The sequence below is a fragment of the Bos indicus genome, chromosome 11 (genome assembly GCF_029378745.1).
Source record: "Bos indicus isolate NIAB-ARS_2022 breed Sahiwal x Tharparkar chromosome 11, NIAB-ARS_B.indTharparkar_mat_pri_1.0, whole genome shotgun sequence".
Classification (NCBI taxonomy): domain Eukaryota; kingdom Metazoa; phylum Chordata; class Mammalia; order Artiodactyla; family Bovidae; genus Bos; species Bos indicus.
Genome location: NC_091770.1, coordinates 83,729,832 through 83,754,877, shown reverse-complemented (window position 1 = coordinate 83,754,877; position 25,046 = coordinate 83,729,832).

The following is a 25,046-nucleotide window of genomic DNA, read 5'->3' as shown; positions in this document are numbered from 1 at the left end:
ATGAATAAATTCTAGGTCTACTGTATCACATTTACTGTATCATATATCACATCATATTTCAGCTAACAATACTGTGCTGTACACATACAAACTTATGAGAGAGTAGATCTCTTACCACAATTAAGGAAAAAAAAAGGAATACATCATTTGTCTACATGTCCACAGAACTTGGCTGCAGTATTGGAGCTCAAGTATCCCAGCTCTGAACTAGAAGTCTTCCCCAAAGGAGAAAAAGCTGTAGGTAATTTTTTTTCCTTGAAACTTCTTGATTTCCTCATCCCACTTCCATCTGCTCAGCACCAATTCCACTAAAACTTCAGTGTTACATGTAATTCTGAGAAACTTTAAAATAGTAACTAAGATATTAGCTGTTAGGGACTCAAGGAGCATCAATAATTTAAGGGGGTGCTTTAAGATACCCAAAGCTTTATTGTTCAAACGTATCAAATCTGGAAAGATGCTGGACAAGGTTTTTACTCAAGTTCTAAAATCATACCATAGATGTAACAGAAAGAGCATGGGAACCATATTTTTGCCCATGTTCATGTTTGAACTGAGGTTCATTCATCTTTAGAAGGAAACAGTTTGGCCTTTTCTTTTATGACAAAACCATGATGATTTTGTTTCTTCTCCAATGTCAACTTTTCTGAAGCAAAACTGTCTGTCACTTTGAAGAAGCCAATTTGCAAAGTAAAGATATTTTCATAAAAAAGAGTGGAGAGAGTCGGTTAAGGTTCAAGGAAACCTTTATTTTAACTAGAGTCTCACAGCAGGAATAAAACACTCAAGGGGTTTAGGTTCCAAGAAGGGAATCATGCAGGCTTCTCAGACAGAAAAGAAGAAAAATTAAACTTAGAGTTGCTTAGAGGTTTTGAATGGGTAATTAGCATCTTTCTTCTCTGTAACTGACAACCAACTGACTTCCTAATCAACCCAGATATCAGAAAAAAAGATAAAGGCTTTAAAGCATTGGCTCTACTCTTAGAGTATGAAGATTTCCTGGGGAAGTTGGTTTCTAAGGCAGATGCTGGGCCAAGTGTCTGCAAGTTCTGTTTTCTCTTGTTAGGTGTATAGTCCAGGAATCAGCATATGTGACAATCTTGGGGATTGTTTCCATGTTCCTCACATCTGGAAACAAAGTAGATGACATATTACTCATGCATGCTCAATCATATCAGGACTCTGCAGCCCCATGAACTGTAGCCCGCCATGTTTCTCTGTTAATAGAAGTTTGGGGGAAAAAATGCTGGAGTGGGTTGCCATTTTCTTTTCTAGAGTATCTTCCCAACACAGGGATCGAACCCACATCTCTTGCATCTCCTACCTTAGCAAGCAGATTCTTTGCCACTTAGCACCACCTGGGAAGCCCTTGAAGTGAAGCTGACATTTCTAGTGAAGTGACAGTTGCTCAGTTGTGTCCAGCTCTTTGCAACATGCACAGTATAGTCCATGGTATTCTCCAGGCCAGAATACTGGAGTGGGTAGCCTTTCCCTCCTCCAGGGGATCTTCCCAACCCAGAGAGTGAACCCAGGTCTCCTGCATCACAGGTGGATTCTTTACCAGCTGAACCACAGGAAAGCCCAAGAATACAGGAGTGGGTAGCCTATCCCTTCTCCAGCACATCCTTTCAGCCCAGGAATTGAACTGGGGTCTCCTGCATTACAGGTAGATTCTTTACCAACTGAGCTATCAGGAAAGCCCAGGAAACCCTTAATACAGGCCAGTATTCTGATAAGGACTCTTTACAATAGAGTCATATTGTTACTAAGGTGGAGGTCTCAGAATCATACCTTTGCCCCTCCCTGGAATAGAAACTAGTTACTCTTGTCTGAGTTTCAGGAAGAAAGAAAGTCGCTCAGTAGTGTCCAACTCTGTGACCTCGTGTACTGTAGCCCACCAGGCTCCTCTGACCATGGGATTTCCCAGGCAAGAATACTGGAGTGGGTTGTCATTTCCTTCTCCAGGGGATCTTTGTGACCCAGATATTGAACCCATGTCTCTCACATTTGCAGGCGCGTTCTTTACTTCTGAGTTTCAGGAGCAAGCTACAAAGAGGAAAAAACAAGAACTGTTTAGAACCAACTGGGCCAAAGATGGCAGAAGATTTGACTTCCAGTGGACCTTGAGCCTCATTATGTGCTCATTGTAATATATTAGGTAAATGACACACCAACCGGCCCCAGGAGGGTTGACAGTTGCCATGACAGCTACCAGAAAAGCCATACAATGACTGAAAATAAGAGTTGCATCAGTTCTGAGTCCAAACCACACCCCTGTTCTCAGATGACTCATGAATATCACTCCCACTCTTTCCAAATCCCTCCCTTTTACCTTAAACCTCTGATAGATTTGGGGTCTCCACCTGAATTGGGTTGAGAAGTTGATTTGTGAATTAGGATCAGGCTTCTCCTTTCTCTGGCCATTGACTAAAATTTGTGGTTTTGGCTCCAGTTTCAGCATCAGTTATGTTTTTGGCTGCAGGAATGTATAATTGAGTCACTTTGATGTACAGCAACATACTTGTAAATCAACTATACTTCAGCTAAAAAAAACCTCCCTGAGACAGGAGGTCTTGCCCAGTTAGGACTAGGATGTTGGTGTAGGTCCTGTGGATCAATTCAGTAATAATATGATGTTTTACTGTTATTTTCCCTCTTAATGTCTTATGATAACTTAAATATTTTCCCAAGGAAGACAGATGTGATGGAAAACTAAAGTGCTTATGGTGCGAAGACTTGAGTGTTATCTGAAATAAATGAAGCAGTTGAAATAAATGAAGGTGCACAGAGAAGAAAATAATTCTGAGCAAAAGCTAACTGCCATCAAATAATACATTTAAATGAGCTACTATTGAAGAGGGAATTACTTTTATTTTTCTGGGTCACTTCAAGAGAAAAATTAAAGATCAGTGAGTAGAAGTAATGACTCTTCAGAGATACGGATTTCTAATAGAGTTGTCCCAGCTGAACTGCCTCAAATAAAGTGAGTTCCAGATTCCTGGGGGATTTACAAACGTTGAATAACCAATGTTTATTGGAAAGGTGAAATGATAAAAGGCCCACTGGTAATTCTCGCTCTGTCACTGCATATGTGTCCTTCAAGGCACCAAGACAGTGGGCATATCCCCAACAGAAGAATGGAGCCCATTCACATCCTACTGCATGGGATTTACTTCTCTTTTGCTCTCTGTAATTGTGTCTTTTTCTAAATTTATTGAGAAATCATAATTTCCAGAAATGCAACAAGATCATATATAAAAAGTATTTACATGGCAATACAGTAAAAATTAACTTATAATGAAGTACCACTTACATCCATCAGAATGGAAATATTTACAGCTACTACAATATTTATTTTTGTCGTGAGTGTAGAGAAAATATACTTTAACACGTGCTGGTATAAATATATATTGCCGCATCTTTTCTTATTAAGCAATGTTAACCACATTCCTTGAAATGTATCTTATAGAAACCAAAGGATCAGGAAGTAAATATCTATGTACAAACAACTTTCCTGCATTTTTATCCATGTAGAAATGTATAAGGAAAAATGCCCATCAGTGAAGAAATTGTTATACGAATCGAGGTATATTAACACCAGGAAATAAAGCCAATAGAAATGGCTTAGAATTATTTCTCTTTACTGTGAGGAGTATTTATTAGATACTGAGTAAAGTAAGATGAAGAAAAATGTGTATAATATACATTCAGGTTTATTCATTTTTGTGTATATACATATAGATATATAATATACATTAGGACTTCTGTGGTGGCTCAGTGGTAAAGAATCCTCCTGCCAAGCAGGAGAAGCAAAATTCAACCGTGTGTCAGGAAGATTCCCTGGAAAAGGAAATGGCAACCCACCCCAGTATTCTTGCCTGGGCAAAAGCCATGTGCAGAGGAGCCTGGCGGGCTACAGTGCATGGGGTTGCAAAGGATCGGACGTGACTTAGTGACTAAACAACAGGATAGTGTAATGGGCTTCCCTGGTGGCTCAGATGGTAAAGAATCTGCTTGCAATGTGGGAGACCTGGGTTTGATCCCTGGGTCAGGAAGATCCCCTGGAGAAGGGTATGGCAAGCCACTCCGTTATTCTTGCCTGGAGAATTCCATGGACAGAGGAACCTGGTGGGCTACAGTCCATTAGATTGCAAAGAGCCAGACAGGATTGAGCACACACACATATAGTATAATATATGTGTATAGTATAGTATAGTATAATAGTATAGTATAGTATAATATGTGTGTGTGCGTGTGTGTATGTGTGTGTATCACAATCTGGAAAATAATTGAGGAAATTACAGGATGGGGGATTTAGATGCATTTTTGCAATTATGTTTATAAGCAATAACAAAAACCTCATTTTGGGTATTTGACAAGGCACTCATGACTGAAGGGCTTATGTATCCAAGCAGAATGTTATCAATATTTTTGAGTTGGGTCTCTTGATGAATTGACCTCATTTATCTCTATGATAGAGCAAAGAGATTTCTTTCACTTGGACAAACATTTAAGGCATTGTTGGGTATTGTCAAACTCAATAAGTCAATGGTAATTTCAGGGGAAAAAACATTTATTTTCATTGAATCCTAGCATAGGACTTAAAGGAAAAAAGGACTACAGCATAAGAAATTAATTGCCTCAACCTTTCCATCTTCAGTTTTTTTTTTAATTTAACACTTCAGTGAACTTCCCAGTGGTAACATTCTGCTTCGTGACCCTTCTAGGTCATTTACAGTTTTCACTAAATACCACAAATTAAGGAGTTCACTGTGGGTCACGATATATTATTTCTACAACCTTAGAGATGGATCTGATACTCACTTATCACGAAATCTATCAAGTAAAAAGTGTTTCCCCAGAGTTACTAAACACAAGGGCATTTTCAAAGCGGCTCTGCATGCACTGATGTCTTTTAGCCAAAAAGTTTCAGACAGAAATGAATGATCTCCTACGGCAGTGAGGGTGTGTACCCTCGCCTGTCAATTCCACCTACTTTCCAATTATTCTAGCAGGCCTGCAAGCTCTCCCTCGGGAAAGGACCTGTCTGTCTTTCACCCTAACCCCTTCTCAACAGAAGTTCTTCACTCAACTGCAGAAATCCTCCCAAGGTGAAACGTGTCATGAAGTCTTCCAGTCCCAGATGTAGATTTCAGAAGCATACTTCCTCAGATTTGGATAGAGGACATTTAACTAAAGGAAAAAAAAATTTTTTTTAATCTTCAATTGGAGCCAGAAATGCGTTGCCAGTTGAGGAAAATAGGTCAAATATTGATGAAAACTCCAAATGTTGGTTTTCCTTGTAACTTTGATCTTTCCTTCCATCCTGCTTTCCTTCTTTCTTTCTTTCCTCCCCTCCTTCCTTCCTTCCTTCATCCCACCTGCCTCCTTCCTTCCCTTCTGACATTTAACAAGCATGGATGCCAGATTCTAAACTGCTGCTGCTGCTGCTGCTAAGTCGCTTCAGTCATGTCTGACTCTGTGCGACCCCATAGACGGCAGCCCACCAGGCTCCGCCATCCCTGGGATTCTCCAGGCAAGAACACTGGAGTGGGGTGACATTGCCTTCTCCAGATTCTAAACTAGTTACTGAATATACTATTTATTTTACTGCTATAACAAATTGCCACAAGCTTAGTGGCTTAAAACAACATTTTTTTTTCCCTTTACAGTGGTAGAATTCAGGCGTCCAGACTGAGGCATAAATAGCTAAGTGAAGGTGTCAGCAGGACCGTGCTCCCTTGGGTGGCTCCAGGGGAGAATGAGTTCCCTGTTGCCCCTTCCGGCCTCTGATGATGGCTGACATTCCTGGGCTTGTCGCCGTGTCCCTCCAGATCCTGCTTCTCTTGTCACGTTGCTTTTTGTTCTTCTGTGTCAATTTTCCCTCTGCCTCTCTCTCACAAGGACATTTGAGATTGTGTTTAGAGTCCACCCTAATAATTCTGAATAATATTCCAATCTCAAGGTCCTTAATTTAATAGCATCCACCAAGTCATTTTTGCCATAGAAGGTAATTTTTTGTAGGTTTTAGGAATTAGGATCTGGTTGTGTTTGAGGGCCAATATTCAGCTTATCATACTAGATATACGTGAAACACAAACCATGCACCTGTCCTCCGGAAAACCCAGGTGAGAACTGTGTAAACAGATTACCGATATCTTAGAATGCATAAAGTTAGACATAGACTCTGAAATCATACTATTTTCCTGCTAGAAAACAATTAGAGTTAACTGCTTTCCAATTACTAAATTCAATATCAATCTGAATAGGGATCAATGCTGGCTTAGTACATGAATCCAAAATTAAAACTCACTGCAGACAGAGAAGTTTTCATGCCTGTGGTAGGCTGGATAATGAACCCCAAAGATATCCGGGTCCCAGTTCCTGCAGCCCGTGTCTGTTGCTTTATATGGTAATGGGGATGTTGTAGCTGTGATTAAACAAAGGATTCTGAAGTGGGGATATTGTCCTGGATTATCCAAGTGGACCCTGTATATAATCATAAGTGTCCTTATAAGAGAGATGCAGAGGGGGATCTGAAAACAGATGAGAAGGTGAAATGATGATGAACCAAGGAAATATTTGAAGATGCAAAGCTGCTGGCCCTGAATGTGGAGTGAAAAGGGGGTGGCTGTGAACCAAGGAGCACTAGGAAGCCAGCTCTAGAAGCTGGACAAGGCACGGAAAGGGGTTCTTCCCTGAAGCTTGTGGAGGGTGTATGGTCCTGTGGATACCTTTACTTGAGCCCAGAGAAACTGACTTTGGTCTCCCAACTTCTAGAACTGGAAGTGAATACGTGTCTGGTGTTTTAAGCTACCAAATTTCTGTTAATTTATTAAAACTACCATAGGAAATGAATACGGCTTCCTTGGTAGCTCAGCAGTAAAGAATCCACCTGCAATGCAAGAGATGCAAGAGACTCGGTTCTGATTCCTGGGTCAAGAAGATTCCCTAGAGAAGGAAATGGCACCCACTCCAGTATTCTTACCTGGAAAATCCCATGGATAGAGGAGCCAGGAGGGCTATGATCTGTGGGGTTACAAAGAGTTGGACAGAATTTAGTGACTAAACAATAGGAAACCAATGTCTTGTTTATAGGCTCTGAATGTTTTCTGCAACAGAGCTTGGTCTGAGAGATTGGAGACAGAATACCAGAGTGGCCACTTACTAACTAGGGACCACAGGCAACTGCCTGCACTGTGACCCATGACCCCCTCTCATGTTCTAACATTATCTACCTACCTAAAAGTAATCTATATTTAAGCTCTTACACATAATAAATATCTAAATATCCACTCCTATATTGCAGGCCAATTCTTCACCAACTGAGCTATCAAGGAAGCTGCAAATATCCACTCAGGAAATATCAAATTATGACAATAACATTGATATGATGCACATAATCCTGGATCAGATTCTGGACTAGAAAGAGGACAAGAGAGAGTCTGTCTAGAGTAGAGTACCTCATCTCATCATTGCCCTTTTTCTAGATCATAATCCAGTTTAGGACACATTTTGCATTAGCTTGTCATGTCTTGTTAGACTCTTTTAATCCAGAACAGGTCCTCTGACTTTGTTTTTGTTTTTTGTTTTTTTTTTAATTGTTTGGCATCTTTAAAGAGTACCGCCCAGTTGTTTTGTGCTATATCCCTCAGATCAGGTTGGTCTAATGTTTCCTTACGATGGCTCTTAGGTTATGCGATTTTTGGCAGGAATCTCACAGAAACAACACTTTGTCCTTCTCAGCTCACCCTATCAGAATGCACATGTTGTCAATTTATCCTATTTAGGGAACTGTGTGAATGGTGTATGGGAATTCTTTGCAATTTCTTGTGTCTAGGCTTCCCAGATGGTGCAGTGGTAAAGAATCCACCTGTCAATGCAGGAGTCATAGGAGATATGGGTTCGGTTGCTGGGTGGGGGAAGATCCCCTGGAGGAGGAAATAACAACCCTCTCCAGGATTTGTGCCTGGAAGATCCCATGGGCAGAGGAACCTGGCAGTCTACAGGTCAAGGAGTTGCAAAGAGTCAGACACCCCTGACTCTTCCAGCACACAATGGAAATGCATGCTTAGATGAAAAAAATTCAGCCTCTAATTAAAATAAATAAATTCAAAAAATTTAAAAAATAATTTTTAAAAAAAAATCCCTACACTTCAGCATTAGGATATCAATTTAAAAAATTGGATAGCTTTAAATGTCTAATATATTATGATAAAAGTTGAAGCAGTTAATCCCCCTCTAAAATGGCCTACATATTAGCATTGTAAAACCTTGGACATAGAAACAGTGGAGATGTTTCATGAGCACAGCATGATGGGTAAGAATCAGGAATCCATCAGATCAGACATGCTGATTTGATCTCTGCCATTTAGTTGCACTCTGATCCCGGCCAATACATAATAATAATGATAATGATAATGGCAATGATGATTAGTCAATTTACTGAGAATTACCATACTCTAGGTGTTGTTTTGACAGATTTTTCTTAATTCTTGCAACAAGTGAATTTTATATTATTATTATTTCTACTTTTAGATTAGAAACTGTAGCCTAGAGAAGCCATGTCTGAAGCTAAGTCTTTTCCTCAGTATCCAACAGGTAGGAAGTATTAAAGCCAAATTCAAACTTATTCTGCATCAAGACCTGTGCTTATTACCACTTTATTACACGTCTTCCCTAAAATTGCTAATCACAGTTTTCTTATCTGGAAAATATAGATGATAATCATATCTGTGTTATAATTATCTGTGATTTAGTAAAAGGAAAGATTTAAATTTATGCCTCATGGTAAGTATATATAGAAATCAGTCTTATTGTCTCATACTGATTATTGTACCTTGACTTTACTGATGGGACAAAAATAGGTTCAGAGAATTTAAGTAATTGCCCACACTAATGTCGTGAGCAAAAGTGGGTTAAAACCTTAAACCACTAACTCATCCATGCTTCATCATACATGACCTCTCTTGAAAAATGATTATTATACTAAAATCAGAGGGCAGATGCTATCATACTGATGTATATACATTCAGTTCAGTTCAGTTGCTCAGTCATGTCTGACTCTTTGCAGTCACATGGACTGCAGCATGCCAGGCTTTCCTGTCCATCACCACCTCCCGGAGCTTACTCAAAGTCATGTCCCTTGAGTCAGTGGTGCTATCCAACCATCTCACCGTCTGTTGTCCCCTTCTCCTCCCGCCTTCAATCTTTCCTAGCATCAGGGTTGGTATAAATTAAAGACATAATTACCTGTAAGCTCATTAGAGATCACTCAGCAGCCAGTTACTGAAGAGGCACTAGTAGGAATTTGATTCCAGGCGCAGCTTCAGAGCAATTACTGTCAGTCTTGCTGCTGGGAGAGAAACGTGCCTTGTTGATCACTCACCAACCACCCATTCTCCAGGGAGCTCTGACTTGGCACCCTGTCTTAAGAAAGTGGCAACAGTCAGCGTCCTATATTCTGGTGAGACGCTAGTCACGATCCCAGATCTAGAAGCAGTCAGTGCCCTAACACAAGCCATTTCCATTCTTGGGCCTCACCTGCCTTAATGACAAAATGAGGAAGTCTGATGAACTTTTTGGAGAAATTCTAATACCCTCACAGCTTAATTTTAGATATTCTGGAATGCTTGATTATTAATTTTCCCATTAGTTTGACTTTTTAGAGAAGGCATTTTAGATATCAATCAACTAATAATTAATCTTGTGCTTGCTACAGTGTTAAATATTCATGTATTTCATAAATGAGCGTTTTGGATGGAAAGTCTAGGATTTTTAAATACGCTTTCCCTGTGCTCACTTGTCATGTGGCTGATTTATTGCATTGTGCACACTCGGTCTCTGTCTGTCTGCTTGCTAAAAAATCCATGTCATCTGCAGATTCTCAAGTGACCTTGTATTGACCTTGTTTACCATAAAGTGAAAGTTATGTTCATAGAAAGTCTCCGTGCTCTTAAAGTACTTGTTAGCTTTCCAGAAGGGCATAAGAAGTTCACATCAGTGTTCAGTAAAGTGCTGTTGTTTTTTTATTTTTGATTGTTTTTATATGTCTAGGTATTCTAAAGACCGCAGGAAGAAAGCGTTTGCTGTGAATTTCCACCATATGCCACACATTTTAACAAGATGAAAACAAGAAGCCCGCATAGGACTGGGTAACAAGAATATATGGCTTGCTCTTATCCTGACTAGTATGTTTCCAGTCTTATTAGCTTGAAATGTAACACTACCAAGATCCCAAATACACTGAACTATTGATGACATTTCAATGCAATTGTTCTGCTGCTGCTAAGTTGCTTCAGTCGTGTCCGACTCTGTGCGACCCCATAGACGGCAGCCCACCAGGCTGCCCTGTCCCTGGGATTCTCCAGGCAAGAACACTGGAGTGGGTTGCCATTTCCTCCTCCAATGCATGAAAGTGAAAAGTGAAAGTGAAGTCGCTCAGTCGTGTCCGACTCTTAGCTACCCCATGGACTGCAGCCTACCAAGCTCCTCCGTCCATGGGATTTTCCAGGCAAGAGTACTATTATTCTTCAACAAATAGCTCAGTAAACAGTTCAAACAACTCCTCTTTAGTATGTATTTAAACCTGAGTTTTATTCTAAGAAATTTTCTTGTTGAAAAGCTCAACTGAGATATTTTCTTCTATACATTAAACTCTTGCTTTATTTTTATTTTTTAATTTAATATTGTTCCCATACTAATACTATATTAGTTGCAGGTACATAGTATAGTGATTCAACACATGGACATTATGAATTGATCACCATGACAAGTCTAACAACAATCTGATACCATGCAAAATTATTGCAATATTATTGACTCTATCCCTAATCTGTATTTACATCCCTGTGACTGTTATACTTCTTAATGAAAAGTAAAAGTTAGTCATTCAGTCATGTCTGACTCTTTGCGACCCCATGGACTGTAGCCTACCAGACTCCTCTACCCATGGAATTCTCCAGGCGAGAATACTGCAGTGGGTTGCCATTCCCTTCTACAGGGGATCTTCCCAACCCAGGGATAGACCCAGGTCTCCTGCATTGCAAGCAGATTCTCTACCATCTGAGCCACCAGGAAACTCTCTGTACATCTTAATATTCTTTATCTATTTTGCTTATTCTTACACCACACTGTCCTCTAGCAACCATCAGCTCTTTATATGTGGATAAGTCTGTTCCTGTTTTTTTTGTTCATTTGTATTGTTTTTTAGATTCTATATACAAATGAAATAATATGGTATTTGTCTTCCTATGTTTGACTTCATTTAGTATAATACCCTAGAGATGCCACCATGTTGCTCTAGAATGGCAAGATTTTGTTATTTTTATGACTAAAATTCCATCATATAAATTGTATACAATTCCATCATATTGTCATACGAGTGTATGTTCCTTGGCTCTTTGTCTCGTCATAACAAAGATTTGGAGTGACGGACATTAAAGCCCCCTCGGCGTGTCACAGCTCTCGGGTCTTGGATAGACCGTGCTATAGCTCTCAGTTATCACATGGACCGTGTTATAGCTCTTAGACAAATCAGTGTTACAGCTCAGTGTTACAGCTCTATTTTATCTAAAAGATAGCAGGAAAATCCATCTTCGAGGCGTGAGGGCACGTTGATCCCAAGACACGAGGAGAAGAGCGCCCCAGCGTGCAGGGGAGAGAGAGAGCAAGCTAGCTTTGGCTCCTCTATTTATGTGTTTATCTCTCCCTGGGCCTGTCCTATGTAAATTGGGCCAGCCAGGAGTGTTGTTTTACCTGAAGTCCTTACTCCGGTCCTCAGACCTTCTTTTGTTCTATTTTCACGGGCTTTTCCCTTCCTTGTCTTTTAGCCACCGCGATTTTGGACTCCTTTTCCCTATTTTACCTACCTAACAATATCACAGTGTATGATGCTTTGATAATAATTTGTTGAGCACTTTTGCATCTCTGTTTATCAGTGACATTGTCGTGTGGTTTTATTTTCAGGATATCTTTGGTTTTGTAATCAGTGATGCTGGCCTCAGAGTTCGTTCAAAAATATTCCTTCTTCTGCAATTTTTGGGAATAATTTGAGAAGGATATGTGTTAATTCTTTAAATATTTACAGAGTTCACCTATGAAGCCATTCAGTCTTGGACTTTTGTTTGTTGGGAAGTTTTTACTACTGATTCAATTTTTTTTATTGGTAGTTTGTCTGTTCATATTTTTGTTTCTTCTTGATTCAGTCTTGAGAGATTGTGCATGTCTAGGAATTTGTTCATTTGTTCATTTCTTCAATGTTGTCCATTTTATTAGTATATTGTTCATAATAATCTCTTATGATCCTTAGTGTTTCTGTGGTGTCAGCTGTAACTTCTCTTTCATTTCTGACTTTATTTGGACCCTCTTTTTTTTTAATGCATCTGACTAAAGGTTTATCAGTTTTGTTTATCTTTTTAGAGACTCAGCTCTATGTCCCATTGATCTTTACAAATATTTTAGTCTCTATTTATTTCTGTCCTGATGTTTATTTCCTTTTTTCTTTATAAACTTTTGGTTTTGTTTGTTCTTTTTCTAGTTCCTTTGGATGTAAAAGTTATGCTGTTTATTTGAGATATTTCTTATTTCCTGAGGTAGGCTGTTTCCCCTATAAACTTTACTTTTTAAAAACAGCTTTTGCTATATTTCATAGATTTAGGATCATTGTTTCCATTTTCCATTGTGTCCAGGTGTTTTGTTTAATTCTCTTTTCTTTTTTCTGTTCAATGTTTTCTTGCTTTACTACTATCTTTCTGCATCCTCTAATATGCTATGATTCCCTCTGGTGTGTTTTCAATTATTGTAGTCTTCAGTTATGATTGGTTCTTTTTTATATTTGTATTTCCTTGTTGATGTTCTCAGCGACTTTCATTCATTTTCTCCTGATTTCAGTCATTCCCCCCCTTATGACTATTTCTTTGAACTCTGTATATGGTAAATTGCCTATTTCTATTTATTTATTTTTTTTATTCTTTTCTGAGTTTTTGTCGTATTTTCATTTGGAAGGTATTCCTTTGTCTCTTCATTTTGCCTAACTTTCCACTTGTTTCTACCTGTTGTGTGTATCAGCCACATCTTCCAGTCTTCAAAGACCTATAGAGAAAGTATCCTGTGGGGCCCAGTGGTACAACCCTTTCTGGTCACTCCAGATACTTAAACTGAGGGTCACCCAGGCACTCCAGGAATAGTCCTTGTGTGGACTGAGTGCACTCTCCTGTTGTAATTGAGCTGCAATTTTTGCAGGTTTATTGGTGGGTGGTGTTGGCCCCCAGTGTGATCCTCTTGCTTTCTTTAATGAAAATATTTATTGATGTTTCAATTTAATGCAATTTATGAATTGGGCCGTAGTCAGTATTAAGATTTCCAAGTCTCATGTATTTATTTGGCAAACAATATAAATACTCATTTTTATACAAAGAATTGCCTATATTATGTTCCATGCATAGAACATTCTATTAGATCTAGGCATTGGGGAGAACAAGGGATGGGCTCAGAACAAGCAGCAATTTTGTGGCAAATTTGCTGTCATCCAGTAAGAGAGAAAAGCTGCGTGTAAATTATTTTAATGCTAGGTAGTGTAACTTGAGAGGTTCATGGAGTATTTTGAGAGTTTAAATGGAGATCAAACTGTTTCTTCTTGGCAGACAGGAAAAGCTTTGCATGTGAACAACAATTGAGTAGGGCTTTGGAAAATACAGCAGAAGTCAACTTAGAAAAAGTCAAGGTAAGGACAGAAATGATAGATGGCTTAAGAAGAGGCACAAAGGGATTCAAACACAGGAATTGTTTTGAAATTGGGGTTTACAGTTGTCCCCCTCCACCCTGATCCACAGTTTCACTTTTCAGTTTCAGTTACCCACAGTCAACTGGGGTCCAGAAATGTAACAGAAATTTTCAGAAATAAACAACTTGTAGTTTGAAATTGTAAGCCATTCAGAATAGCATTATTAAGTTCAGTGCTTTCCTACTCTGTCCTGCCTGGGGTGTGAATCACCTCTTTGTCCAGTGCATCCTGACTGTTAGTTACTTGGTAACCTTCTCAGTTATCAGACTGACTGTCATGATATCGCAATACTTGTGTGTGGGTAACCCTTATTTTACTAAATAATGGCCCCAGTGTGCAAATGTACTTAATGCTGATAATTCAGACATGCCAGAGACAACCCATAACACGTTTCCTTTAAGGGAAAAGGTGGAAGGTTTTGACTTTATAAGAAAAGAGTTAAATTGTATGATTAAGTTGATTCAATATAAAAAAAAAATCTTCTTTCCATGAACTTGTGAAGAAGCATAAAGAACTCCTTGTTACTTTTGCTGTTGCATCTCAAACTGCAAAACACTGGTGAAAGAAATCAAAGGGGACACTAATAGATGGAGAAATATACCATGTTCATGGATTGGAAGAATCAATATAGTGAAAATGAGTATACTACCCAAAACAATTTATAGATTCAATGCAATCCCTATCAAGCTACCAACGGTATTCTTCACAGAGCTAGAACAAATAATTTCACAATCTGTATGGAAATACAAAAAACCTTGAATAGCCAAAGCAATCTTGAGAAAGAAGAATGGAACTGGAGGAATCAACCTACCTGACTTCAGGCTCTACTACAAAGCCACAGTTATCAAGACAGTATGGTACTGGCACAAAGACAGAAATATTGATCAATGGAACAAAATAGAAAGCCCAGAGATAAATCCACACACCTATGGACACCTTATCTTTGACAAAGGAGGTAAGAATATACAATGGATTAAAGACAATCTCTTTAACAAGTGGTGCTGGGAAAACTGGTCAACCACTTGTAAAAGAATGAAACTAGAACACTTTCTAACACCATACACAAAAATAAACTAAAAACGGATTAAAGATCTAAACGTAAGACCAGAAACTATAAAACTCCTAGAGGAGAACATAGGCAAAACACTCTCCAACATACATCACAGCAGGATCCTCTATGACCCACCTCCCAGAATATTGGAAATAAAATCAAAAATAAACAAATGGGACCTAATTAAACTTAAAAGCTTCTGCACAACAAAGGAAACTATAAGCAAGGTGAAAAGACAGCCTTCAGAATGGAAGAAAATAATAGCAAATGAAGCAACTGACAAACAACTAATCTCAAAAATATACAAGCAACTCCTACAGCTCAATTCCAGAAAAATAAAAGACCCAGTCAAAAAATGGGCCAAAGAACTAAATAGACATTTCTCCAAAGAAGACATACAGATGGCTAACAAACACATGAAAAGATGCTCAACATCACTCATTATCAGAAAAATGCAAATCAAAACCACTATGAGGTACCATTTCACGCCAGTCAGAATGGCTGCGATCCAAAAGTCTACAAGCAATAAATGCTGGAGAGGGTGTGGAGAAAAGGGAACCCTCTTACACTGTTGGTGGGAATGCAAACTAGTACAGCCACTATGGAGAACAGTGTGGAGATTCCTTAAAAAACTGGAAATAGAACTGCCTTATGATCCAGCCATCCTACTGCTGGGCATACACACTGAGGAAACCAGAATTGAAAGAGACACGTGCACCCCAGTGTTCATCGCAGCACTGTTTATAATTGCCAGGACATGGAAGCAACCTAGATGTCCGTCAGCAGAAGAATGGATAAGAAAGCTGTGGTACATATACACAATGGAGTATTAGTCAGCCATTAAAAAGAATACATTTGAATCAGTTCTAATGAGGTGGATGAAACTGGAGCCTATTATACAGAGTGAAGTAAGCCAGAAAGAAAAACACCAATACAGTATACTAATGCATATATATGGAATTTAGAAAGATGGTAACAATAGTCCTGTATACGAGACAGCAAAAGAGACACTGATGTATAAAACAGTCTTTTGGACTCTGTGGGAGAGGGAGAGGGTGGGATGATTTGGGAGAATGGCATTGAAACATGTATAATATCATATATGAAATGAGTCGCCAGTCCAGGTTCGATGCATGATACTGGATGCTTGGGGCTGGTGCACTGGGACGACCCAGAGGGATGGTACAGGGAGGGAGGAGGGAGAAAAGTTCAGGATGGGGAACACGTGTATACCTGTGGCGGATTCATGTTGTGGCAAAACCAACACAATATTGTAAAGTTTAAAAAAAAATTATAGCTACAGTGTATGATATGCACTTCATTAAGATTTAAAAGGCATTACATTGATATAATAGGGTATTTTGAGAGCAAGAAATAGACCAAATTTACCTTTATTATTACATTGTTATAGTTGTTCTATTATCAGTTATTGTTGTTAATCTCTTGTGAAAGTGAAAGTGAAGTCACTCAGTTGGGTCCAACTCTTTGTGACCCCATAGACTTTAGCCTACCAGGCTTCTCTGTCCATGGGATTTTCCAGACAAGAATACTGGAGTGGGTTGACATTTCCTTCTCCAGGAGATCTTCCTGACCCAGGGTTTGAACCCGGGTCTCCCTCATTGAAGGCAGAAGCTTTACCATCTGAGCCACCAGGGAAGTCTTGTTACTCTCTTAGTGCCTAATCTATAAATTAAACTTCATCCTAACTATCTATGTATGGGAAAATACATAGAAAACACAGGATTCAGTACTATCCATGGTTTCAGGAATCCACTGTTGGTCATGAAACATATTCCCTGCAGATGTAGGGACTATCGTACTTTAATGTTATTAAAACATAAATGGGTGGGATAACCACTATGAAGAACAGTATGAAACTTCCTTTAAAAAACTAAAAACAGAGCTACCATATGATCCAGATCTCAATATCTTACTCCTGAGCATATATCTGGAGAAAACTTTACTTCAAAAAGATCCATGTACCCTAATGCAGCACTATATAGCAACACAATTTACAATAGACAAGACGTGAAAGTAATCCATCAACAGAAGTATGAATAAAGAAGATGTGGTGCATATATATAATGGAATATTACTCTGACATAGAACTAATAAAATAATGCCATTTGCAGCAAATGGGTGGACCTAGAGATTATCACACTAAGTGACGTAACTCAGAAAGAGAAAGACAAAAAGACAAACATCATATGACTTATGATTGCCAAACAGGAAAGGTATGCAGGAAGGGATTAATTATGGGTTTAGGATTAATATGTATACACTACTATATATAAAACAGATAATCAAAAAGGACCTCCCATGTAGTATAAGGAACTATATGCAATATTCTATAATAACCTATATGGGAAAAGTATCTGAAAAAGAATGGATACACACACATATATAATATATGTGTGTGTGTATGTTTAACTGAAACACTTTGCTGTACACTTGAAACTAATACAACATTGTAAAATCAACTATCCCCTATATAAAATAAATTAAATATAGAAAATAGGTCTAAAAATAGATCCTAGGCAGTGGATGGGGAAGGTTAAATACATACATGAGAGGCAGTACTCAGGAACCAAATGATTAGAAAGAATATAAACTAACCCCAAATTTTATCCTCAACCCTGAAACTGTGCTTGGTATTATCCAATTGGAAATATTTATTTGACAGAAAAGGGAGAGCAGTATACGTAAAAGCAGATAGGATGGGCATGATGCATGATTTGGGCTACCCTAAATTTTCATGTAGAGAAAACTTCTTTATAAAACACAGGAAAGCAGGAATGCCTTTTTAATACTCTTGTAGGTGGAAAGAGTATAGAAAAGAAAAAAGCAAATTCTGGAATGATGATTATTTGCAAACCAATGTCAGTGGAATCGCTCAGAAAGTGGAGTGTTTATTTTTGAAAGATGCTCAATGAAAGGAAAAGTCAGAATGCAATTTCAAAAGGAGAATAGGTTTTGTGAACTCTGTCATCACTTCATTTTGCCTCTATGCAAAGAAAATTGTATCTTATGTTCCGAGTCACAGTACATTTGTCCTCAGATAGTTTTATGCCATAGTCACCACCACCAATTTTCTGTCAAAATGTTTGCATTATCTGTGGGTCTATTTCAGAAAGTGACAAAACTGTTAGGCTGAAGGAAAGAAATTTCATTGAGTTTAGTGCATACTTTGGCTTCCTTATCAAATCCAAATGTTGTTTGCAAATTATATCACATTGCAGTATTATGCCGGTTACATGACTTGCAAGATATATTTGAGAATATAAAATTTAATTATTTTGTTCTTCAAATATTTGCAGACATTGATGTTGGAGAAGGCTCTGACTGGAGACTTCATTAAACTCAGGAAGTTCCCAGGTAAGACAAAACGCTTCCATTTTTCTCACTTTTTTTCCTGACTTTTATTGTAGATCCATCTTTGTTTATGTTGATTTTACTATGAGGAATGGTTTATTTCAGGCTAACTTGTGACAAATAAGCTTTTCATGATTAAAATGAGTACTTTTTAACCTTAGGCTATGGCAGATGGGTGCATAAATATGAAACAAAACTAAGCCAAAGACTGACTTGTTTGCTTCTTAATCCGTTTTACCTCTTTAAAAATAAAAACTCAGTAGTTCTTAAGAACTCTAGCTTAGGCTTTGGAACAAAAATTTGAATTATCCGAAGTTTTACATTGGTGATGACATGAACTGTTGAATTTACTCAAGAGGATTGCTTCTCTGAGTATATATGTAATCCTGACTGTGCTTGTGTGCTATTCACATGCTAATTGTTATAACCCTGGGCATCAGTTCAGTTATGTTCAGTCTCTCAGTTGTGTTCACTCTCTGCGACCCCATGAACTGCAACACACCAGGCTTCCCTGTCCATCAACAATTCCTGGAGTTTACTCAAACTCATGTCCATCAAGCCAGTGATGTCATCCAACCATCTCATCCTCTGTCGTCCCCTTCTCCTCCCACCTTCAATCTTTTCCAGCATCAGGGTCTTTTCAAATGAGTCAGTTCTTCACATCAGGTGGCCAAAGTACTGGAGTTTCAGCTTCAGCATCAGTCCTTCCAATGAATATTCAGGACTGATTTCCTTTAGGTTGGACTGGTTGGATCTGCTTGCTGTCCAAGGGACTCTTAAGAGTCTTCTCAAACAACACAGTTCAAAAGCATCAATTCTTTGGTGATCAGCTTTCTTTATAGTCCAACTCTCACATCCATACATGACTATTGGAAAAACCATAGCTTTGACTAGACACACAGTTGTTGGCAAAGTAATATCTCTGCTTTTTAATATGCTAAGTTGATTGTAAATTTCCTTCCAAGGAGCAAGCATCTTTTAATTTCATGGCTGCAGTCACCATCTGCAGTGATTTTGGAGCCCAGAAAATTAAAGTCTGTCACTGTTTCCATTGTTTCCCCATCTATTTGCCATGAAGTGATGGGACTGGATGCCATGATCTTAGTTTTTGAAATGCTGAGTTTTAAGCCAACTTTTCACTCTCCTCTTTCTTATATATCTTATAACCCTGGGCATATATCTCTTCTTATCAGTACAAGGAAGGACTCTTCCAATTTGAAAATTATGGGACAACCAGAAATAATTAAAAATACCCTTTTAATATCTGTATAAGATTGGCCTATGTTGTATTTTGTGTAGAATATCTTTAAATATCTTTAATGGTTTTTGTAATCATGATTATTTCTTATAGAAGGAGCCATGTGAAATTATTTGGATAATCGAAAAGCAAATTCCGTAAAATGGGAAATCTTTGTTCATTAAAAAAAAGTATTAAGTGAGAAGAGTTAGGCTCATACCACAGAACAGTAGCATATATATTCTGAAGCACTAATTTATGTAAAGATGCATACAAAAAACTTGAACATACGTGAGAATCAACAGGAATGTAATTCCAGTTTCTGTTGATGGGTGGAGCTGTGTTCCCTTCCTGCTATTTACCTGAAGCCAATCTATGGTGAAGGTAATGAAGATAATGGTGACCTCCCTCAAAAGATCCCAGGCATGTACTATTACAGTCCGTGCCCCCAACCCTGCAGCAGGCCACTACCGACCCACGCCTTCACCGGAGACCCCCAGACCCCCCCAGGCAAGTCTCCTGTGGGGTCACTGTTCCTTTCTCCTGGGTTCTGGTGCACAAGGTTCTGTTGTGCCCTCCAAGAGTCTTTCCCCCAGTCCTAGGTAAGTTCTGGCAACTTATGGTGGGGTTAATTGTGACCTCCTCCAAGAGGATTACGTCATCCTCTGTCCAACCAGAACCCCTGTCCCGGTGGCAGACCCATACCTCGACAGGAGGCGCTCAAACACAGTTCTGCCTCAGTCTCTGTGGGGTTCCTGGGTCCTAGTGTGCTCGAAGTTTGTTTGAGCCCTCTGAGCCTCTCTGGTGGGAACGGGGTTTGATTCTAACCATGAATTCGACCCTCCTACCGTCTTGCTGGGGCTTCTTTGCCATTGGACGTAGGGTAACTCCGCACAGCCGCTCCAGTGCCTACTGTCTTACTGGGGTTTTTCTGACCTTGGATATGGAGTATCTTCACATGGACGGTCCAGTGAAGTGCAACCGCCACTCCTGACCTTGGATGTGGGGTGTCTCCTCTTGGCCACTCACCCCTCCAGCGCTGCACAACTGCTGCTCCAGCACTGCCCTGAAGACATTAGGGACTTGAATTCTTTCTGTTTCTTCCATCTGTGTCACTGTCAGAGCGAAGCTTACCCACCTGCTTTAAGAGGTAGAGGCATGGGGCCACCCAAGCTGGCTCCCCTGGCCTGAAGACAGCTCCCTCAGGCTTCATCTAAAGCTTAAATGTTCAAGCTAGTTTTAGAAAAGGCAAAGGAACCAGAGATCAAATTGCCAACATCTGGTGGATCATCAAAAAAGCAAAAGAGTTCCAGGAAAACATCTATTTCTGCTTTATTGACTATGCCAAAGCCTTTGACTGTGTGGATCACAGTAAACTGTGGAAAATTCTGAAAGAGATGGGAATACCAGAGCTTCTGACCTGCCTCTTAAGAAATCTGTATGCAGGTCAGGAAGCAACAGTTAGAACTGGACATGGAACAACAGACTGACTCCAAATAGGAAAAGGAGTACATCAAGGCTGTATATTGTCACCCTGCTTATTTAACTTGTATGCAGAGTACAGCTTGAGAAGAGCTAGGCTGGATGGATTGCTGGGAGAAATATCAATAACCTCAGATAAGCAGATGACACACCCTTAAGGCAGAAAGTGAAGAAGAACTAAAGAGCCTCGTGATGAAAGTGAAAGAGGAGAGTGAAAAAGTTGGCGTAAAGCTCAACATTCAGAAAACGAAGATCATGGCATCCAGTCCCATCATTTCATTGAAAACAGATGGAAAAAAACTGGAAACAGTGGCTGACTTTATTTTTCTGGGCTCCAAAATCACTGCAGATGGTGATTTCAGCCATGAAATTAAAAGACACTTACTCCTTGAAGGAAAAGTTACGACCAACCTAGACAGCATATTAAAAAGCAGAGACATTACTTTGCCAACAAAGGTCCATCTAGTCAAAGCTATGGTTTTTCCAGTGATCATGTTTGGATGTGGGAGTTGGACTATAAAGAAAGCTGAGCACCAAAGAATTGATGCTTTTGAACTGTGGTGCTGGAGAAGACTCTTGAGAGTCCCTTGGACTGCAAGGAGATTCAACCAGTCCATCCTAAAGGAGAACAGTCCTGAATGTTCATTGGAAGGATTGATGTTGAAGCTGAAACTCCAGTACTTTGGCCGCCTGCTGTGAAAAGCTGACTCATTTGAAAAGACCCTGATGCTGGGAAAGATTGAAGGTGAGAGGAGAAGGGGAGGACAGAGGATGAGACAGTTGGATGGCATCATCGACTCAATGGACATGAGTTTGAGTAAACTTCGGGAATTGGTGATGGACCAGGAGGCCATGTTGTGCTGCAGTCCATGGGGTCACAAAGAGCCAGACATGACTGAGCAACTGAACTGAATTCCAGTTTAAAATTTTATTCCTCTTTCCTAGGTTAATTAACAGTGAATAAAGCCATATTTCTTGAATGGGTTTAGTCTAGAACTAAACTTTTGCCACATTGCTTGAATTATCTTTGGTTCTGGGCCACATTATCTATTCTGTTGTCCCATTCTGGGGAATGCCAGATGACTACAACTGGTATTAGGAACTCATTGCTGTGATTTCTCTGACTCTTTGATTGTTTAGGGTTCAGTAATTAGTGGTGATGGACAGGGAGGTCTGGCGTGCTGCAATTCACGGGGTCACAAAGAGTCGGACACGACTGAGCGACTGAACTGAACTGAACTGAATTAGTATATGGAGATATTCTACCACTGATGCATTTCTATTGCCCTGGATCTCTTTAATTCAGTTCTGGATTTCTGTTGTAATTAGTCTTGGTATGGTGGTGGTGGTTTAGTTGCTAAGTCATGTCCAGCTCTTGCAACCCCATGGACTACAGCCTGCCAGGCTCCTCTGTCCATGGGATTCTCCAGGAATACTGGAGTGGGTTGCCATTTCCTTCTCCAGGGGATCTTCCCAACCCAGGAATCGAACTGTGGTCTCCTGCATTGCAGGCAGATTCTTTACCGACTGGGCTATGAGGGAAGCCCAGTCTTGATATAGATCTCTTCAAATACATTCAGATGACTGTAAAGCTTCTCTGCTGTTTGGAGGTTAGAATATAACATTCCCATGGGACCAAAGGCAGAAAAAGACTACCCTCTTACTGAGTATTCCATGTATGACCCGTCTTTGTCTTTTAAAAACCCTCTTGTGTCTGCTTACTTACATAAGTACCACCTGGACTGTGGACGGCTGCACGGAAGAAGGCTGGAGTTGCCAGTTTTAGCAAAGCAAACAAGAACACCTCAGAGCAGCAGAGACTGGGTTGTTTTGTGGCATGTCTGAGCTATCCATTAGATTAGTGTTCCTCAACCATTTTGGCATCAGGCACTGATTTCATGACAGACACTTCTTCCACTGGCCTGGGGTGGGGGTGGTCTGGGGGTGATCCAAGGACATTACATTCCTTGTGCACTTTGTTTCTAATCTAATGCCACTGCTGATCTGACAGGAGGTACCGGTTCACAGCCCAGAGGCTGGGGACCCCTGCATTAGATATCCAACTGAAGATGTTGAATAAAAATTGGATATCTGAATATGGACATTGGGCAATGATTCTGCTCACATTGCTAGTCACTGGAATATAGATATTTGAAGCTTAAAGCCATGAAGCTGGATTAGCGCTCCAAGAGATGGAGTTTAGATAAGAGAACTGAACTTTAGCTCAGAACAGCAACTTAGAAGGCTTTGAATGTGTGTGACTGTTAGTTTGTTATGTGTTATAAACTTGTAAAAGTTTGTATATTCACATTGGCCCAAAACCCTATTTTCCTTTTTTTTTTTTTTTGATCTTGCCTGGAGAATCCCAGGGACTGGGGAGCCTGGTGGGCTGCCATCTATGGGGTCGCACAGAGTCGTACATGACTGAAGCGATTTAGCAGCAGTATTGGGAAAATAGAGGATCAACTTATTTGGACTTGCTTTCTATACTGAGACATGTGGTAATGCTTACCTTATCAGGATGGTTTGTGTGAGAGGTGGGGCACTGCAATGAGTTCTTAGCAACCTGAACCTGTGTGATAAAGGGCTGGATTATAGCAGGTTTCTGTTGTGTACCTGGTGCTTAGTCATATTCTATAGGAAAGGGAAGGCTGGTTTTACTAACGGGGACTTTTAAGTAATTTTTCTGTTTTTGAAGCACCAAAACCACCTCACTTATATTATTCATTCAGTAGCTTTTTCCCTTTCTGAAGGGAAATGTCTTGGCAAGTGTAAATGTGCTTCCATTTTCTTTCTTGCTAATTCTTTTCACATGATAAATTGCAGGGAACCGTACTGAAATCCCTTGAAATTGAAAAGTCAGCCTACATGAATGCTGAGGAGTGGTTTTGAACAAAATAAGTCCATAGACAGTCCGTGGAGAAAATTTTCAGGAAAGAGTTGCAGTCGAATGCTGCCTTTTACGATTCATTTGCATACTTTTCAATACTTGCTCAGGTGACTTGTTTAGGTGGTCAGTCTGAACCATCTAAAATGATTGCAGAGCCTTCCAGAATGATTTCAAATATGTGAAATTGTCTGAAGTTAAAGTCATTCACGAGGTAATCCTTTCTTTAATATTCAGTAAGTGAAAACAAAGATATATTTTTGGATTTCTCCGTATTTCCAGCTATAAAAGAATGAACTATATCTGTTTCCAACCTAATCTGTATGCCCCTGTGTGGCCCTGGTCATGACAGAGGTCCTCAAGTCATTATTTTCTTTCATTTAAAGATGAATGTATGTTCATAAAACATATAAAGCACTTTCAAACTATTTCAGCATTTTGGACCTTTCATTAATTCACAAAAAATTTTCATGGATAATTTAAAAATATCAAATTATTTTGACTTCACAGTTATCAGAAATCCAAGTAGTAAAAGTGTAGTATGCACTTTTGTATGTGCATATTACAAATTAAAAACAGAAGCAAAAATAACTTACACTGCTGAATGCATGTTGGGAAAAGAATATTCACATAATTTCAAGTAATTGCCCCCCAAATTATTAACTATGAGGAAAAGCATCTTGGAAATGAAGAGATCTGGTAGATACTAGCTTAACTGAGGATAAAGCTACATATTACTAAAAATGGGCAAACTGGAACTGTGCTCTTTCTGATGAAATAGTCTGGAAAGCATCACTGCTGAAAATGTATAAAATCTAAGCATAATGAAACATCAGATAAGTCCATGTGTGGATACAGCATACATGGCTTATCTCTCTAAACACTAGAGATGATGTTAAAGAAAAAAAAAGAGAAAGAGAGGGGTACTTTAGATTAAAAAAAAAACAAAGAAACACTGAAAGGTCACATACAACCATTCATTAGACTCTAGATAGAAGCATTTGAATACAAATTGTCTGTTGAGTATTATTGTATCAACATTGGATTTCTGGTTGTGATAATAGTGTTATGGTTACATAAGAAAATATATTTGTTCTTTAGAGATATATTTAGGGATGAAATAGAATAATATCTACAGCTTATTTTCACAAATTTATAAATGCATACAAACTCCCATGCATATAGAGAGGGACAGATGAAGAATATGTAGTAAAAATCTTAACAATTGATTAAT